Consider the following 18232-nt stretch of genomic DNA (forward strand, 5'->3'; position numbering starts at 1 on the left):
TAGACTGTTTTATTTCCAGGTGTTAAATTTTTTCTTCTGTGTCCCTTTGTAGTTCACATCTAACTTCAGAGCTTTGTGGTCAGCAAAGGTTCAAAATTTCTATCTTCTTGATTTTATGGAGGTATGTTTTATGTGCCAGCATGTGGTCTATCCTGGAGAAAAACCCGTGTACATTGGAAAAGAATGTGTATTCAGGTTACTGTGGATGGAGTGTTCTATATATATCTACTAGGCCTATTTCTTCCATTTCTCTTTTCAGGTCTAGTATATTTTTGTTGGGTTTCAATTTGGTTGACAAGCCTGTGTTGAGGTCTCCCACAATTATTGTGTTATTATTGATATCCTTTTCAGATTTGTCAACAATTGTATTAAATACTTTTCTGGTCCCTCATTGGGTGTGTATATGTTTAGGAGAGTGATTTCTTCCTGCTGTACATATCCCTTGATTAGTACACAATATCCATCTTTGTCCCTTACAACTTTTTTGAGTATGAAGTTTGTGTTATCTGATATTAGTATGGCCACCCCTGCTTTTTTAAGGGTGTTGTTTGCTTGAATGATTTTCCTCCAGCCTTTGGTTTGGAGTCAATGTTTATTCTGACTATTCAGGCGTGTTTCTTGTAGGCAGCAGAAGGTTGGCTTCAGTTTTTTGATCCATTTCGCCACTCTGTGCCTCTTAACAGGTGCATTTAGTTCATTGACATTGAGAGAAATAATTGTCATGGGATTTATTGCCATATTTGTGTAGAAGTTTGGTGTATTTTTTGTTCTGTCTTGTCTTTAGAATAGATCTTTCAGTTTTTCTTTTAAGGCTGGTTTTGGGTCTATAAAGTTTTTGAGCTGTTGTTTATCTGTGAAGCCATGTATACTTCCTTCAAACCTGAAAGTGAGTTTTGCTGGGTGCAGTATTCTTGGCAAAGCATTTATTTCATTGAGTTTTGTCACTATATCCCACCACTGCCTTCTGGCCTTGAGTGTTTCTGGTGACAGGTCTGCTATAAATTTCAAGGATGCTCCCTGGAATGTAATTTCTCTTTTTGATCTTGCTGCTTGCAGTATTCTATCTCAATCTGTGGGATTCATCATTGTGACTAGGATGTGTCTTGGGGTGTTTCTCCTGGGGTCTTTTTTAGCTGGTACTCTTCGGGCATGCAGGATTTGGTCACATGTTTTCTTTATCTCTGGTAGTTTCTCTGTGATGATGCTCTTGACTGTTGATTCTTCTTGGGTCTCTAGGACTCCAATGATTCTAAAGTTGTTTCCGTTGAGCTTATCAAAGACTTCTATTTTCATCTTCTCATATTCTTTGAGTAAATTTTCCATTGTCTGATCATTTGATTTAAGGCTTTTTTCCAATCTCTTCTGCTATGTAAAGTTGTTATGCATCGCATCTTTCAGCATACTAATTCTATCCACAGCTGATTTTAACCTGTTGGAAAGCTCATCCATTATGTTCTTCAATTCGTCTACTGAGTTTTCCAGACCTGTTATTTGACCTGATATTTCAGTTTGGAGTTTTCTGATTTCTATCTTCATATTCTCTGAATTTTTATTAGTGTTCTGACCTATACTTTCTTTGAGGTCTGTGAGCATCCTCCATATTTCTTCTCTAAACTCCATTTCTGAAAGTCTGCTTAAGTGGTTGGTCATTATTGGGTCATCAGAGTTTCCATCTTCATTGTCTATGGCTGATGTTGGTCTGTGTAGATTCCCCATTGTCACGCTTATGCTGTGGGTTTTTCTACGTGTTGTGGTGGTATTCATTGGCTAGGTGGAGGCGCAGCCATGAAGTGAAGTGGAGTGCCGTGCTCCTCTGCTTCAACCCCTTATAGGTGGGCTTAAGGGGGCCAACAGAGTCAGCTATATCCACAACTCCGGCCTGGAAAAACTTACCTCAAGCAAGGCAAGCCATCAGGGGATGAATGCCAGAGAAGATCAAAGTTCCCAGGTTGAAGCAAGCCGGTTGAAACACCAAAATGTCTGCCGACTTAAGGGGCCCAGCAGAGTCTGAATTATCCACAACTCCGGCCCAGAAAGACACACCTCAGCTGAGGCATGCCCTCAGGGAATTAATGCCAGAGAAGATCAAAGTTCCCAGGTTGAAGCAAGCTGGGTGAAGTCCCAAAATGTCTGCCGAGCCTAAGGGGCCCAGCAGTTAGCTTTATTCGCAACTCCGGCCTGGAAAAACTCACCTCAGCCGAGGCAAGCCGTCAGGGGATGAATGCCAGAGAAGATCAAAGTTCCCAGGTTGAAGCAAACCGTGGGAAGCCCCAAAAAATCAGAAAAAACATTTTTCTTCCTAACAAATGCATTTGTAATAAAACAGGCTTTTAAATGCAATAAGAGATATTAAATATGAGACTCCAAAGGAGATGGCAGACCATAGTCAGAGATTTTAGAAAAAAACAGAGTCAAAGAGATTACAGCAGATAGGGCCCTTACCTTGCATTTGTTTATCTCTGCATCCACTTGTTTGGAAAGTGCTGTTTCATCCTTAAAGATGTCTTTAGTCTCAATGACATTGAGTGTTTTACCTACATGTTCTTCTATATACCTTATGGTTTTAGATCTGATATCAAGGTCTTTAATCCATTTAAATTTGACCTTTGTGCAAGGTGTTAGGTGAGGTCTAATTTAGCTTTTTTGCATGTGGCTGACCAGTTGTTCCAACACCACTTGTTGAAGATGCTTTCCTTGCTCCATTTTGTGTTTCTTGCTCCTTTACCAAAGATTAATTGATTGTGTGTCTGGGAACATTTGCTGAATACTCAAGTCTAACCCATTGATCTGAGAGTCTGTCATTATTCCAAATACCATGCTGTTTTAATGACTATTAACTTGTAGTACAATTTAAAGTTGGGGAAGTTGATGCCTCCCATCTTCTTTTTCCTAAGGGTTGTTCTAACTATTCATGGGAGTTTATTGTTGCAAATGAATTTCAGGAGTATTTAATCCACTTCTTTGAAGAATATCATGGGTATTCTTAAAGAAATTGCATTAAATACTTACAATGTTTTGGGGAGTATTGCCATTTTAATGATTTTAATCCTCCCATTCCATGCAAAAAGTATGTGTCTCCATTTCCTTGTGCCCTCATTTATTTCTTGAAGAAGTGTTTTGTAATTTTTGTATAGGTCCTTCACCTCTTTAATTAAGTTGACTCCCAGGTATTTAAATTAGTGTGGCACTAAATAAATGGGATTTTTTAAAAATATCCATTTCTTCTTAATCATTATTTGTGAAAGTCCATTATTTTTGCGTGTTAATTTTGTAGGCTACTACTTTACTACATGAATCTATTGTTTCTAGATGCTTTTGGTAGAATCTTTAAGGCTTTCTAAATATAGTAGCATATCATCTGCAAACAATGGAGCTTGACTTCTTCCTTTCCTATCTGGATGCCCTTAATATCTTTTTCAAAGGCCACTCACAAAATGGGAAAAATTTAACCAAAATTTACTGAGGGCAAAGTTTTGTTATTAAGAATTTGTATTTTAAATCTGTTGTAAAAAAATTAGTAGGATAATGTAATTCATTTTGTAGCATATCCTTGGATTGCAGTCTGTTTTCTATGTTGGCAATATGTAAATTCAGAGCCTTGTTAAGTTGGTCTATGGCAGCAAAAAAAGACTTATCCATTTAAAAAGATAAAAAAACTCATACAATTTTACAACATAAAAACGATTAGATTAAAATGTGGCAGAGGGTCCAGAGCAGTAGCGCAGGCCATAAGGCTTTCTGCCTTGCACGCTAGCCTCGGATGGATCCCCTGGATCGCCAGGAGTGATTTCTGAGCATATAGCCAGGAGTAATCTTTGAGCGTCACCAGGTGTGGCCCAAAAAACAAAACAAAAAAGTGGCAAAGAATCTGAATGGTTATTTCTCTAAATAAGATATTAAAATGACTAACAGGTACATAAAATGTTCATAATTTCTATCATTACATAAATAGGTACATAAAATGTACATTATTTCTATCATTAGGGAAAAGCAAATTAAATTCATAATACGCTATCAAAGAAAGAACAGAATTTGTGTATGCTACCTAGGCATTAGTACAAATATTATAGCAAGCATATTGTCACTTTGTCAAAAAAAACTAAAAAAAAAATTCCATCTATTCTAATTAGCCATTTTTCCCTTCAGGTGATACATAAACAGTGGAATATTCTCAGTTAAGAGAGTTGAAATCCTACTAGGTAATAGGAGTGAACTTACAGTTAATTAAGCTTAGATTAATTAAGTCAGATTTAGAAAGTCAAATATCATATGATTTTACTCATGTGGTACAAAGAACAAAAAATACAATAAATAGAACAAAAATGAATTTTTAGATGGTGAAAAGAATCTCTGTTGCTAAATCAACGACATATACCAGCTAAACATGAACTTTCCTTGGTTCATTTGCTTTCCTTCTACATTGTTTTTGTCTAGGATGTCATTCATCAATTAACAAGATGCAAAAGAGAAAAATCCTTCTTGTTAAAGGATTTTAAAGTAAGATTAATATTGACCTCAAAGGCCTAAACAGAAAAGCCAAAAACCTGAAGCAGTAAAGACTTCCATGGCAAACTTTGAAGCTATTCAACATACAAAGTAGGATTGCCTAATTCTACAAATGTATTTTTAAAAATGCTGTCAAACTAAAAGATAAATCTTTGCTAAATATATAGCATGTATATATTTTTATTTACTACAGGTCATTTCTAAAAATTATTGTGTTCTTTAATCACGGCTAAGGACTTGTTGCCTATTTATTTCTCCACTCTACAATGGAAACAGTGATCTTCATTATATTTGGAAAAATTTTAGTTAACATTTAGCTAATATAAAGCTCAAGCTTTTTAGACAAAATTTTGAAAAATGTGAAAGATAAAACAAGCAAAGAGATGAGTCATTCTTTAAGCTACTCAAACCTTTCTGAATATTCTTGGCTAGAGTCCCTGTGTGATGAACAATGATATTAGTTCTTTTCCTGCCACACCAAGTGCTCCTAGAATTGCATTTCATAGAGGTTTTCTGCATTTCTTCTCTACAAAATTTTGAAGACTCAATATTGATTTATTTCTGAGGGGCTCCCTTGAGAATCCATGTTAACTTCATCCAGTGCCATTGCCCAGCTCTTTAGAGGAGTGTTGGTAATTTGTTTTATTCCTGATCAAAGTTTTTGGTATTTTTGTGACTATGCTCCTTCCTCAACTAGAAGCAATCAGGCAGAATACTGTCAGGACATTGATAGATTAGGCTCATCAGTTGCCTGCTGTTACCACCAGCTCTCTGTATATTAATAAGAAAAAAATAGCCTGCTGATTGTCATTTAAATTGCATGAGGATATATTTGTATTTTAGGAATCTGAGACATTCAAATAAGTTATAAAATAAAAATTCATTAAGGAAGGTAAATCTATGTTCCAGTAAATATTTCTCAGAAAGCTAAATTTTGATTCTTGAACAGAGAAGACAAGTACATTTTACTCTCAATCATTTTCAATATGGAACACAATTCAAACTAACAAATATTTATTGAGCGCTTATTAAGAGAGAAGTACTGTACTATACCAGCAGGTGGTATGAAATAACACAGGGATCACAGATCTCAAGAGTCAATCATACTTGAGCCAATTGAATCCAATATATGAAGGCATAGGTTCCAGGGCAAACTGATGCCTGATGTAAGAAAAAGAACCAGAGAATTCCAACTAGACTAGTTGGGCAACTAAAAAAAGTGTGTGGAGAGGGAAAGTATCTGGGTAGGTTTCTTTAAAAAATAAAAATAGGAAGAAGGGGGTAATAAGTAAAATTTGTGCTTTAGTAAAGACATGAGAATGGGTCTAGCAAATGCAATTTGGCATGAGGATTTTCTTTAGCCATAGATATAGTGTGGACTCAGTGTACCTTTGAGCAGAATGTGCTTTTGGGCCAGATAGTTGATATATTTGGAAGAAGCACTTGTCATTAACTCCAAATTACACTTTGTACCATCTCCCATAGATAGTCAGCAGGATTAATCCTCAGTCCTCAGTCACCCCCATTGTTGCTTCTCAAGATCTTACCATACACTGTCTTAATTTTCTTTCCTGTCCACACTCTCTAGTATCCTGATGGATCCTGGGATCTTTAAAAAACAAAACAAAACAAAACAAAACTATCAGTATTCAATTTGGGATCTTCTGGTAGAACATGGAAGCAAAGTTTAAAGCCAGGTAATGCAAGGCAAGTAAATGCCTTGACCCCTATATGATCTCCACATCTGTTTGTAAGATTTTGAGTGTAATGAGTTATTTCTATTATATGAATCCCAAGATTGATCTTTAACAAAGCAAATTATTTTACTAGGCTAATGTCTGGTTTAGCAGAACTATCATGCTTTAATAACTCTCACTTTTCCCTGGCATATTTGATATATGTTGGTGAACAGCATGAGAAGTAGACATTCTCACCCTTTGTAGGTCTCACAAAATTTAATCTCTTCATCAGCTTCCATAAATGTTTTCAACTGTACCAAGAATACATTTTTTTCCCAAATATTATGGGTTTGCTATAGAGAAAGAATTGAAGTAAATTCTTGGCAACTTGTTTTTAACTAAGGCTCTATTTCTCTGACCCTTTCTTAGTTAGCTTCCAGAGTCTTGTAAGACTGCCAGATTGGGAAAACAATGGCAACAGGTCATACTAGGAATGTAGCCTATCATGTGGGATCAGGCCACTTTCCTCTTGCCTTGGAAGAAGCTATAAGGGGACCCACTCTGAAATATGCTCATAAGTGCTATTTCTGCATTTGGTATGTGCAAGAGTGCATGAAAATCAGAAAGGACATTTTTAAGTACTGAAAGGTCACTAATTAAGGCAGTTTATTTAAAATGGTTTGGGCTGTTATCTACTATAAAACATTTTTCGTTCATATACCAACATGTTGTTTCTTAATTGGAACATGAAACATAGTCTTTCTCCAATTGGCACCCAAACACTTGTGGATGCTTTTCTTTGCAGTGCAGTACAACTAGGTGTGAAGGATTTGCACCCAATCTTAGCCTTAGAATATTATAAAAGAATCTAGAGAAACATAGTCTTAATTTGCTTCTCTAAGAAGTCATAATTTCACTAGGGATAGATTTAAAAGAAATAGTATGCATGCAATGCAGAGAAGAAAAATATGATTGTGGTTGAGAATGTTCTGTAAAATATCTGTACTGCTGTCTTCTCAGTTACACTAATGAAACAGGATCCATCTAGTCTACTGGGTTCTGATCTGTCCTGCTCAAGATAGGTAAAACACTGTTTTAAAAAATACCAAACAAACTGCATCATATCCCTCACAAGACAATCCTATCTTCTCTTTTACACTGAAAGGAAGAACCTTTATCATATTGTTTGTAAACTGGTTTCTGTTCAAGTCCCAGCTTCATTCTACTTCTTTACCCTCTCCTCAGATAGCCTTTTTTTTTTTCACAATTGAGTCTTGATTCAGTCCCCAGTGATTCCCCCAGATTTATTTGTTTGTTTGTTTTGGATTTTTGCATCACACCTGACAGTGCTCAGGGGTTACTTTTGGCTATGTGCTCAGAAATCTTAGCCTTGGCAGACACAGGGGACCATATGGGATGCCGGGATTCAAACCACCTGTGTTGGTTGCATGCAAGGCATGCCCTATTGCTGTGCTACGCTCTGGCCCTGAATCCCTCCAAAAATTAAGAAATTCCTACTTGTGATCATATCTCTTACACATACTCTTCATTTCTCTCTTTAACTTACTCTCTCCTTTTATATGACAATTCATTTGATTCTCCAAAGTAAATTCCCTATTGTAATATCACAAAAAACCTGTTTCCTTTTTAAGACATAATCTCATATTATTGTTTATATATTTATTTATGACTCTATCTTAAAGCTTCTACTAGACCAAAAGAACCAGGAGAAAAAATAGGTGTCCATTTGCTAACTATTTTCTTCACATAGCAAAAAAAAAAAAAATAGCCATTTAAAGACCTCATAATTAGTTGCTTATTTTATTATTTTATTATTGGCTTTGCATACGATTAACCCAGAAGATCCCTGGTATTCAATATGTCCCCCAAGTTTGCTAGGAATTTCTGAGCATAGAATCAGGAGTAACCCCTGAGCACTGCTGGGAGTGGCCCAACTCCCCCCAAATACAAATGCTGTAGTATTTTCATTATATGGTGATACATATTGAAGATACAAATTGAATACATACATATTCAAGATACATATTGAAGATACAAAATACAAATTGAAGATTTTGATTAAAGCCCACATTTATTATTGTGAATTTCTCCAAGAAGCACATGTTATTCTAAATTCAGCATTATTAATGTGATTTCAAAGAATACATTATTTTGGGAAGAAAGTTCTTTTGTAAAGTTAATAATCTGAAACATTTGTAAATAAAACTAGGCAGAATAAGATTACTATTTCTAACTTCTTTAGAAATGTTAACTGTTTTCCTTGACTTACAGTTCCCTCTAATGCATACATATAAATATATTTTTTCTTTTCTTTCCTTTTTTAATTTGTTTTTGGGCCACACCCAGCTGTGCTCAAGGGTTACTCCCTTTCTATACTTAGAAATCATCCTGGCAGGCTCGGAAGATCATATGGGATCCTGGGGATCAAACTCAAAGAGGCCGTGTGCAAGGCAAATGCCTTACCTACTGTGCTATTGCTCCCCCCATAGTTTCATATATACATATAAAACATACATTCACATGTATGTTTTGTACATCCATGCACTCATATAAAACTATAAACACAAGTTTTATTATATACTGCAAACCTATATTCTTATTTTGATTATTTTTACTTTAAGACATTAAAAAAATTTCTGGGGCTGGAGAGATAGCACAGCGGTAGGGCATTTGCATTGCACATAGCAGACCCAGGACAGACAGTGGTTAGAATCCCAGAATCCTATATGGTCCTCTGAGCCTGGCAGGGGCGATTTCTGAGTGCAGAGCCAGGAGTAACCCCTGAGAGTCACCATGTGTGGCCCAACCCTCCCCCCCAAATTTCTACTAGAATTTATTTGAACTATAGATTCTTCACAACTTTGTTGTATATTTCCAAGTATTAGGCCATTTCCTATTTATCTTTTAAAATACTATTTTTTGGTTCATTCTTTAATTCATTGTTGTAAGAAAATATTTACTGTATAATTTTACGTTTAGAATTTCTAGGAGTATCTGCATGGTCAATATACAAAAATTTGTTTTTATAGAATTCTGTGGACTAAATGAATATCTAAAATGTTTTATTATACAACTCAACTAATTCAAATTTATTGTTTTTAAAATATTTTATATTTTTTATTATTTTAAAAAATTGAAGAATTTTATTAAAGAGCTGCAATAAACAAAGATATTTATAGTTGAATTTTTGATATATAATGCCCCATCACAAATGTCAACTTTCCTCCAACAGTGATGCTAAGTTTTCTCCCAGGTCTCCAACCCCTCACCTTGACAGGCACATTGTAAAGTTTAGATTTAATGTTTTCAGCATTGACTCTGTGATTTGTATATAACTATACCATCCTTCCACATTACTAATAAGAAAAATACAGAACACCCCAAGATTTAAACTTCAAAGTGATTTTCAACGATAATATGCCTCTGACACAAAGGCAACAGATGAGAATAAATGAATGGGATCACATTGAATATTTCATGCTCTTTAAAATTTTATCTTTAATTTTCTTATAATTTAGGCCCAGCATGCTATTTATAAGGTTATTACAAAACAAAACTTAACTTAGATTTTCTCCACATGACTATAATTTTATTTGATTGATTTAATTAGATTGGAATACTTTAGAGAATTTGTAAGTGGAATCATTTAAATTTTTGTGGTTGATATTTTTAAAGTTAGTATACTGTGCTCATTTTCACTGATGTAAGTCGGTTCTTTTAATTACCATGAAATATTTTGCATATATAACATTTTGAAGGACATTTGGTTGTTTGTGATTTAGAACTTTACAGATAAAACTGGTAAGAACATTTCTGTACAGGGCTTTCATGAAAATAATTTTAATTTCTTTGAAATGGCTGTTTAATAGAGCAATTGCTTGATCAGTTTATGTATGTAATAATTTACATGTTACTAAATGTATGTTTAAGTTAAAAGAAACTGTTGAATCATTTTCCATAGTAATTTACCTCTTATATAATGTGACCATCAATATGTCAGAAATTCAATACTACTAAAACTCATAAAAATATATTACTGTCACTTTTTTAAAAATTTAACATTTTATTGAGGTCCATGATTTTCAAAGTACTTAATAGTTGAGATTCAGGCAAGCAATATCCCACCATCATATCCCTACCACCAGTGTCAACTTCTCTCTACTAGTGCACTAGTTTCTCTCCCAACCTACAGACTGGCCCCTTGATATGTTATTGTATTCTTTAACTCTTTCAATTCCTTTTGTTTGGATTTATTCATACTCTGTATCAATTCTCTTTTGATTTGAGTGAAATTTCTTAGAAATTGCTTAATCTCCATTGCCATTGCATGAAGTGTTGATTTGAAGTTCTCTTTAAAAACACCAATCTAAAATTTTGATAAACTAGAAAACTTATATGGACTTTTGTCCTTTTTTACCAGTACAATTAAATTACTTTGTTTTCCATTGTTCTTAGTTTTGTGGATGTTGACAGTGGAGCTTTAGCTTCCTGATTATCTGAGTACTGATCTGATTAGTTATTTTACACACTGAGAAGTAACTGCTTATGTCTCTGTTACTCAACTATTTCCATTACCCTTTAATGTACTTCAGTAAGCCAGGCAAGTAAAGACTCAGTATCTTCCATTTAGCTAGAAAGGCTTTTATGAGAGTATTCTGGAATTTAATTAAGACCCTGTAGATTCCCATCCCTTAGGATGTGTGGGATTGATGTAGTACAGCAGTTCTAGGTCAAGCTGTAATTGTAGCTACTGGAACCAGGGAAGGCTTCCATGGTTGAGGAATTAAGTGAAAAGAACAATGTCCTAGATTTCCTTGGGGCCCCTAAATATATTTAGAATTGGCCTTAGCTAGCATCACTATGGCTGGGTAGGGCCCTAAATGTGATGCAAGAATTCCTGAAGTCCTTAGGCTTTAAAATATCTCTGCACACTTAAGATTTTTAGCTGTTCTAATATATATTTAATGCATTGTCATTTTTTATTTGCTTTCCTCTGATAGCTAATTAGAATGAGCACCATTTAATATGTTTAATTACCATCCATATGTTCAATTAAATGCCTCATATGTGGTCTTTAGCCAACTTTTTTTTTTTTTTTTTTTTGGTTTTTGGTTTTTGGGCCACACCTGGAGAAACTCAGGGGTTACTCCTGGCTATGTGCTCAGAAATCACTCCTGGCTTGGGGGAACCATATGGGATGCCAGGGGATGGTACTGTGTTCCATTCTAGGCTAGTGAAGGCAAGGCAGACAGACACCTTACCCCTTGCACCACCACACCAGCCCCTAGCCAACTTTCTTATTTGCCCTTTTTATTGTCAGTTTCTTTTGTGAATGTTTACAATCTTCAGTATTCATAGGTTATCCTGTATCTGTGCTTGAGTGACTCCCCTAATGAAGCTCAGGGACCATAAATGGTGTTAGAGATTCTAACAAAGGTTGATTAGACACATAAATGTGCTTTAACCCCTGAATTATTTATCTGACCTATATTTTCAAGTTTTAAATGTTCTTCACATGTTTTAGATAAGTTGATTTTGAAATACTACTCACTGCCAGGCAGTTTTGTATAGTTTTGCATAGTTTTGTAAAGCAAATGTTTTATACATTATACTACTTTTCCAGTCCCTATTTTTAAATTTTATTCTTCACTGATTCTTTCCCATGTCTTTGCAATTTTGATATTGAGTTCATGCTGATATTTTTAGTTTTGTTTAGTTACTGATTCATCATATTCATTGTTAATGTTTTAATTTGTTTTAAGTATATTTTAAGGTGATATTGAATTATTTTTATTATGGCAGCTTAATGATTTTTATGAGATAATGCTATGATTGGTACCACCTTAGATAAGTTTTGTTGTCTTTTATTAATTTAAAATTTTTATTGTTCTTGTGGATGGAGAGATAGTACAAAAAGTAGGGTGTTTTCATTGCATGTAGGCAATCCAGGCTCGAGCCTTAGCATCCCATATTGTACCCCAAGCCTTCTAGGAGTAATTTTTTTATGCAAAGCCAGGAATAACCTCTGAGAAATACTGGGTGTAGCTGAAGCTCCCCTTTCAATTTTATTTATTTATTTTGTTCTTGTTAGTAAGTTTTTTAACATATCTGCACATTTAGGTCTGGATTTTAGATAACTCTCTTTGTTGGCCTCCTCAAACTGGACTGGTAGAGAAAGGCCAATGATGACACAGTTTTCTGCCAAGTTGGGTGGGAAATTCAGGTTCTCAACTTAACTTGACATTTGTGAGGAGGGATTTTTGTTTATTGCTCAGCAGAAGCAGAAGTTCTGACTCTTAACAAGGACTTTCTGATATTTTGCAGATGTGCTTTGTTTCTACTTCTCATAGACTTCCCCTGACATAGACCCTGACATAGACACTGCCACACTGCCACTGTGTTGAAGATTGAGGTGAGAGGATAGGTGTGTGTGTGTGTGTATGTGTGTGTGTGTGTGTGTGTGTGTTGGGGTGCAGGGATGGGAGCTATAAGTAAAGTAGACCTTTTCATAGCTGGATGGTAGGAGAAGAACCAATTCTTCATTTTGATGCCACCTGTGAGGACTGTGTCTTATTATTTATGGGTAGGAGTAGAAATGCAGAATCTATAACCTACCCTATTACTTCCATTGACACCACAGCTGGAAGCATGTTTCATGGAAGTTAATTTGGTGGAAGTTAAGTCCCTGATTTCATTCAGTTTCTCAGACACCAGAATAGTAGAAATTGGGGATCTATCCAGTTATAATTGTTTGAAGGTGACAGTTGAGGCATCTAAATAGTTCAATAAGGGATGGGTTTGGAATTCAGCTCTTCTATAGTGGTGTTTTGTTTTATTGTCATGATTATTATATATAATTTTTGTGTAGTTCAGGTGCCCCTCTTCTGATTATTGGCAGGAAAGAATAAAATTTTCTAGAAAATATCTTACTTCTTTTAGTTGTTTGTTTTATTTTTACCCAAAATAGTTACTAATTAAGAGTTTGAATATTGCTATCCTACATTGCCAAAAACAGATAAAAAAAAAACCTTATAACAATATGAAGCAAATTTGTGACTATCTGTGCAGTCTGAAAGCTAAAATTATTCTATGTTTAAATAGTTCTTTTTAATGTTCATAATGGATAAAATCTTCCCTTTGAAGTCAACAAGTCATTAGGATGATTTGCAACAAAATATTTAGAAGCTAGTATGATAGCTCAAAGGATTGATGTGCATGTTTTGTGTGCCAGATGCCTAGATTCTTTTTCTGGCTCTGTAGAGTTCCTGAGCACAGCCACCAGTGACCCTTAAAGCACAAGTATGACTTATGAGCACTGAGCTGGCAATTGTCCCTAAGCACTACTGGGTGTGACCTCTAAACTCCCCTAAATTAAAATGTTTGCTGGCTTAGCATTTTCTATGCTACATAAACTACTACATACAATTGTTATGTTTTATGTTTAGTTTTTATTGTTTTAATATTTATTTTAATGTTTTAATGTTTATAAGAAATAATGAGGTAAAAAAAACATGGGGCCAGAGTGGAGCAGTGGTGCTGTGGTAAGGCATTTGCCTTGCATGTGGCTGACCTAGGACAGACAGTGGTTTGATCCTCAGTGTCCCATATGGTACCCCAAGCCAGGAGTGATTTCTGAGTGCAGAGCCAAGAGTAACCCCTGAGCATCACTGGGTGTGGCCCAAAATCCAAAAAACGAAACCAAACCAAGCTAAACATACAAACAAACCAAAAAACAGAATTCTTTTGTTTTAGTATTTATAGTAAGATATTTAATTAATTTATCATAAAATATTTAATTAAATATTTACTTTAAATATTGTGTATTTTTAATTATGAGTGACAATGTAACTTGAATAAAATATAGAAAATATCTTTAAAAACCTATGAAACTATATAAAATCTGAGTCACAATAGAAAGCGTATAATTTATCAGCACACAGCATCTTAAAACTCGTTGGCAAAATATTCACAAGTATAGATATTGCGTGATTTTAAAGTTCTTATTTGCATTTGATAGGTGTAGTAGTTTCTGGAATAAGTTACTTAGTATAGCATTTACAAAATAATAAATCATAAGTATTTGTTCACATCATAGATGGTTTGTGATTAATTTGGAGATTTTTGTTCTTTGAAAAAAAAGCTTGTACTTTTTTTTTCTTTTTTTCTTTCTTTTTTTTTTTTGTTGGTTTTTGGGTCACACCTGGCAGCACTCAGGGGTTACTCCTGGCTCCACTCTCAGAAATCGCCCCTGGCAGGCTCAGGCGACCATATGGGATGCTGGGATTCGAACCACGTCCGTCTGCGTGCAAGGCAAACGCCTTACCTTCAAGCTATCTCTCGGGCACCAAGACTTATTTAAGCATCATCTAGACACACCACATAATGTAGTATCCTTACCCTGAAATCATTCTAGATTATTGACATAGAGGATTGCTCTCTGTAGGAGAATTACCTCATCTTATTAAATTTGTATTCTCTAGTATTAGAGGTGTGGGCTTAGAATCAGACAGCATTCGTTTTAATTCTGAACTCTACCACTTGCTTACTAGATGTTTGATTTCAACAACATATTTCATCATTCAAAATCTACCTTCCTTTAAAATAGACAATAAATTCAATCATTATTTAAGTTTATATCTAAATAAGAGATTGAAAATATTGAACTTAGTAAACCATGTCATTGACAAACATAAAATTTATGATTATGTGAGAAACAAATCTAACTCATTTAGAATGTATCTTTGCTTGATGTCTCTTAATATCAGCTCAATGAAAACGACCCCTTCAAAAGTGGTGTTCAGAGATTTTAGTTGAAATTGAGCCCACTGTAGTGAGACTCAGGTATTAATTTAATTTCGGACATGTTGAATATATCTGATGATTCATGGTTCTGTGTGAGTCACAGTGACATATGGCAGAAAATTGAGGCACTTAAATGTTATGTCATTCCCTTTTCACATTAGAATGCAATATAAATTATTATTTAAAAATGAGAAAACTGGGGCTGGAGCAATAGCACAGTGGGTAGGGTGTTTGTCTTGCATGACCGATTTGGTGTCTCCTAAATCCACCATCCTAAACACAATTCTGAAAACAGAGCAAGGAACAAACTCTGAGCATTTCTGGGTCTCTCTCTCTCTCTCTCTCTCTCTCTCTCTCTCTCTCTCTCTCTCTCTCTCTCTCTCTCTCTCTCCTCTCCTCTCCTCTCTATCTCTTTCTCTCTCTCCAAAAATGTGAAAATTGAGGCAGAAAAGATAGCTCAATTTTAATAAATTTTTTTACTAGAAAGATTTCTCCTCTTCTCTTCTGCCTCAGTTTTTAGTTTTATTTACAAACTCTTATTAACTGACCTGGCATTTCATTAGCCATTAACCTCTGAATCAACTGGGACAAAAGCCAAGTAAAAACAGCTGTAAGTATCCAGTCACATTTCAAACCCTCTTTGCTTTTAACTTAACTCATGAGATATATGAGATCAGCCTACTGTCCGCAAAAGAAACAAACTGATTCCAAGTTCCAGGCTCAGTGATTTATTGGCTCTTCAGATTATTGTAAAATCCAATCAACTCTATTTCAATTTTGGAATTCCTTTGGGTTTCTACAATAATCTTATTCTGTTGCTTAGTTTTAAAATATCATGAGTATCAGCCTGACATAACTACATACTCAGCTGTCAAAACTGTAATACAGGGGTGTTTTTGGAAACTACTTAAACCTTTAGTAATATAAACCCAGAGAATCACAGACCAGTAGATACAATAGCATCTAGACCTTGGCATTGTTTGTAGTGAACGATTTGAAATGTTCAAAGGAGAAGTTCATCCCAGCAAGGTAATAATTACTGATCCCAACAGACTGTTGAGAGAATATTAAATGTAGGCCAAAGAAGATACCTAAGTTATATGCCTCTTAAAAATAGTGACTCAGAGCCCAATTTATGTGAGAATCAAATAAATACTATGGATTTCCTTTAGGGAGAAGTAATTACTTTTACTTTAAGTTTTATTAATGAAATTCATTGAACTGCTTCAAAATTTTCCATAAATTGCCTAGTAAAAAGTATTGAATCTTGAAAGAGTTTAAACCATCTTTGAAAAAGGGATGGTGAAACTCCTGCCTCCACCCAGGCAGGAGGAGGAATGGAACATTATAAATTCTATGGGATAGGCTGGAACAATAGTAGAGTAGGTAGGATGCTTGCCTCTTGCATGATCAGCTTTCCATCTCCAGTATTCCATATGGTCTCCGAAACACCTTTAAGCATCATTCCTGAATGCAGAGTCCCTGAGAATCACTAGGTTTGACCCAAAAACAAAACACCATAGAAAAAAGTCATTCTCCTGGAATTCTAAGAATCTGGATCTGAAGGAGAATGCTGAGTTGAAAGAGTCCAAACTGCTACAAAAACTACCCAAAACATACCAGGAGGAGGACTTTTGCAATTTTTACTGCAATGCAACTAAGAGGACTTGACTTTGACACATTAAAAAAATATATCCCAAAGTAAATATTGAATTTAGGAATATTCATTTAAGGCTTTTGTCTCCAATGTCACAATGTTGGCTTGGTGAGTTCTTTTTTCTAATTTACACTCCAGGACTAAAAATTTATAGGTTTTTTTTCTGTTACACATTGGCAATTTAGATATATTTCTACTCGACTTGAATATAAAACAAACTTAATTGTTTTTGCCATTAAAATTGGATCCCTTCAAATATTGTTGATTTTTCGACAGATGACTAATAAAAGTGAAATAGAACTGGCAGAGTATTTGATATCACAAAACAAAATTTAAATGACTTTTCTGTTGCATACCAAAGTGCATTTTTATTTAATTAATAACATTTTGATTCCTTGTTTTCTTAGAGGAGATATAAGACTACTTAAAGGGATGCTGATTTATTAAATAAATAATATATATAAAACTTTAAAAATAGATTGATTTTAAAAAATTTTCTCTGAAACTTTATTTTACAGAAGAATATTTTGTAGCTTTTGTAAACTGTTGCTTTTACATTAAATATACCTTTAGGTACTCACCAGGAACAAATTCCTTTTTGTAAAAAATAGTATTGCCATAGTTTGATCATCTTTGCAATTCTTTTACATATAATCCTGAACCCTTGATAGGATTTTAAGTTTTATGGAGTGTCAAGATGACAGGAAATAAAACTTAAAAAGGACAATAGCAAGAAATTTACTTGGTCTAAAATAATGGAGCAATCAGATAAACCACTTAAAATAATCATCCTTAATGTATTCAAGTAAGTGTAAGACCAAATGGAGTTTAAAGTAATGTTAGAATATTTTAAAGTTACCAAAGAAGTTATCAAATAGGTAAATAAAATATCTAAAATTGAGAACTCTGCCTGTAGAACCAAAAAATCAGATTAGATACAACGAAAGACTTAACAATGAAAAAACAGTAAATGATAAATCAGAGTAAAATATCTAGAATAAAACATAGAGAAGCAAATGATTGTGGAAATGGAAGAGAGTGGCAAAAAGATAAAGTATGTAGTAGAAAGGTCTCATGTAATTGAGTGCCTATAAAAGGACATATAATTCCAAGAAAAATAAAAATATCAAAACTTGAAATATTCCTGAAATTTTTTCAAAGTAATTAAAGATATCAATTCTCAGTTCATACTTTATGTTTGATTCTGGCTTGAGTGACCATCAAGGGAAAATATGATATAATTTCATAATGCTGAAGACTTCTGAGTAGCCTGATGGTCTTACAACAATAGAATTGGAAGTATCTGTAGATACAATTATTCTATTTCTAGATGTGGTCCATTCTAGAAAGCTCTATAAAAAAGGTATTTGAGAAACTAAACTTAGCTTCTGAGAAACCTATCATACATCTTAAGAACTTGATATAATAGCCAGTCAGTATGATAGCACTGCATTATTTTCTCTCATTTTTTATGCTCATGCATCCTGAATTTGTGTTTATAAAAGTAATAACATTTTAATCCAGGCAATAGTATAAAATTCCTAAAGAACATAATCTGAGAAACTTC

Source organism: Suncus etruscus, chromosome 5 (assembly GCF_024139225.1).
Source record: "Suncus etruscus isolate mSunEtr1 chromosome 5, mSunEtr1.pri.cur, whole genome shotgun sequence".
In the NCBI taxonomy this organism is placed as follows: Eukaryota; Metazoa; Chordata; class Mammalia; order Eulipotyphla; family Soricidae; genus Suncus; species Suncus etruscus.